Genomic DNA, 2,995 nt, shown 5'->3' on the forward strand with positions numbered 1-2,995 from the left:
TCCCCCCTCCCACCCATTGCTGTGCCAGGAAGGGGATAACAAACCTATCGCTGGAGACAACATGACAATAAGAAGAGTCTACACAAACCTTACTAAGTAAGCCTTATTTTCCTGCCATATGTTTACCTTCCCAGAGTTTGTCACCCTTGGAAACCTAAAACCTTTTCCTTTGTCTTGTCACTTCTATACAAAATTATGATTATTTTGTTAAGCTTGAGTTCTAACTCCTTTTTCGAGTTAGTCACCACTGAGTTTTTCCCACTTGTACACCTACTGCATGTTTTAACAAACTCTGCTTTCACTTGTTAAATCTGTTTTTTTTTTCAGTCTAATTTTCAGGGGCTCCAGCTGAGAACGTAGGAGGTAAAGGAAAAAGTTTTTCCTTCCCTACATCAGTATCTCCTATCAGAGTGGTACATTTGTTGCAATTGATGAACCTACATTGACACATCATTGTCACCCAAAGTCCATAGTTTACATTAGGGTTTATTCTTGGGATTATACGGTCTACGCGTTTGGACAAATGTATAATGATATGTATTCACCATTCTAGTGTCATTCACTGCCCTAAAAATCCTCTGTGCTCTACCTGTTCATCCTTTCTCCCCACAATCCCTGGCAACAACTGATCTTTTGCCTGTCTCCAAAGTTTTGCCTTTTTCAGAATGTCTTATAGTTGGAATTATACTGTATGTACCCTTTTCAGATTGGCTTCTTTCACTTAATATGCATTTAACTTCCTCTATGTCTTTTCATGGCTTGATATTCATTCCTTTTTAGAGCTGAATAATATTCCATTGTCTGGATGTACCATAGTTTATTTTATGCACTCACATACTGAAAACTGCTTCCAAGTTTTGGAAATTATGAATAAACCTGTTATAAACATCAATGTGCTGGTGTTTGTGTAGGTACAGGTTTTCAACTCCTTTGGGTAAATACCAAGGAACACTATTGATGAATCCTGTGGTAAGAGCATGCTCAGTTTTGTAAGAAATCACCGAACTGCCTTCTAAAGTGGCTGTACCATTGTGCATCCTCACCAGCAATGAGTGAGAATTCTCTTTGCTCCACATCCTCACCAGCATTTGGTGTTGTCAGTGTTTTGGATTTTGGCCATTCTAAGTGGTGTACAGTGGTGTCTCATTGCTTTATTTTGCATTTCCTTGATGCCAAATGATGTGGAGCATCTTTCCATATAATTATTTTCCATCTCTATTTCTTCTTTGATGAGGTACCTGCTAAGGTGTTTGGGCTATTTTTGAATTGGGTTGTTTGTTTTCTTATTGTTGAAATTCAAGAGTATTTTTTTGTATATTTTGGATAACAGTCCTTTATTAGATTTTTCTCTTGCAAATATTTTCTCCCAGTCTGTTCTTATCTTTTCATTCTCTTGATAGTGTCTCTCAGAGAATAGAAAATTTTGATTATAATGAATGTCAGCTTATCAAGTTTTTTCTTTTATGGATTGTGCCTTTGGTGTTATGTTTAAAAAGTCATCATCAAACATAAGGGCATCTAGATTTTCTCCTATGTTATCATCTAGGGATTTTATAGTGTTGCATTAGGTCTGTGTCTCATTTTGAATGAGTTTTTGTGAATGGTGTAATGTCTGTGTCTAGATTCTTTTCTTTCTTTTTTTTTTTTTTTTACATGTGGAGATCTAGTTGTTCCATCACCACTTGTTGAAAAAACTACCTTTTCTCCATTGTCATGTCTTTGCTCCTTTGTCAAAGATCAGTTGACTATATCTATGTAGGCTTATTTTCTGGACTCTCTTTCTGTTCTTTTAATAATTGTTCTTTTGCCAATACCACACTGTCTTTATTACTATTGCTTTATAGTAAGTCTTGAAGTTGAATAATGTCAGTCCTCCAACTTTGTTCTTCTTGTTCAATATTGTGTGACTATCATGGGTCTTTTGCCTCTCCATATAAAATTTAGAATCAGCTTGTCAAAATTTCTTGCTAGGATTTTGATTGCATTCAATCTACAGATCAAGTTTACAAGAACTGACATCTTGAAAATATTGAGTCATCCTATGCATGGACATGAAATATCTCTCCAGTTATTTAGTTCTTTGATTTCTTTCATCAGAGTTATAGTTTCCTTCATTATAAGTTTATAGATATTATACATATTTTGTTAGATTTATGCCTAAGTATTTTAATTTTTTGGGTGCTATTGTAAATGGTATTGTGTTTTAATCTCAAATTCTACTTGTTTATTGCTGGTATACATAAAAGTGGTTGACTTTTATATGTTAACCTTGTATTCTGCAATCTTGCTATAATATCTTATAAATTCCAGGAGGTTTTTTGTTGACTTATTCCTATTTTCTACATAGACGATCATGTCATCTGTGTGCAAAAACAGTTTTATTATCTTCTTCCCAATTTGCATTCTTTTTATTTCCTTTTCTTGTCTTATTGCCTCAGCTAGGAATTCCGGTATGATGTTATTAAGCAGTGGTGAGGGGACATCCTTGACTTGTTCCTGTTCTTAGTAGAAAATCTTCTAGTTTCTCACCATTAAGTAAGATGTTAGCTGTAGGTTTTTTGCAGATGTTCTTTACCAAGTTGAGGAAGTTCCCCTCTATTCCAAGTGTACTGAGAGTTTTTATCATGAATGAGTGCTGGATTTCGTCAAATGCTTTTTCTGCATCTATTGGTAGGATCATGTGATTTTTCCTTAGCCTGCTGATGTGTCCCAGCACTCTGTCCCACCTGAAAGGCTAGAGCCAGCTGGATTTGGGTGTTTCCCTTCCCTAGGTCAGGATGGTGACAACAGAGCATTAAACCAAATGCAGGACCCTTCTGAGTGCAAACCCACTCTTTCCCCACAATCGTAACTCTTTCTTTATGGATGTTAGGTGGCTACTTAGTTTTTGGCTATTAGGTGGCTATCTTGGTTTTAGTACCATTCTGTAGGACTCCTTCCATCTGAAGCCCACTCCAACCATGATGGGCATTCTGGTTTGCTTCTGCCTGGGCCA

This window comes from Propithecus coquereli, unplaced genomic scaffold, assembly GCF_000956105.1.
Source record: "Propithecus coquereli isolate 6110/MARCELLA unplaced genomic scaffold, Pcoq_1.0 Scaffold16, whole genome shotgun sequence".
In the NCBI taxonomy this organism is placed as follows: Eukaryota; Metazoa; Chordata; class Mammalia; order Primates; family Indriidae; genus Propithecus; species Propithecus coquereli.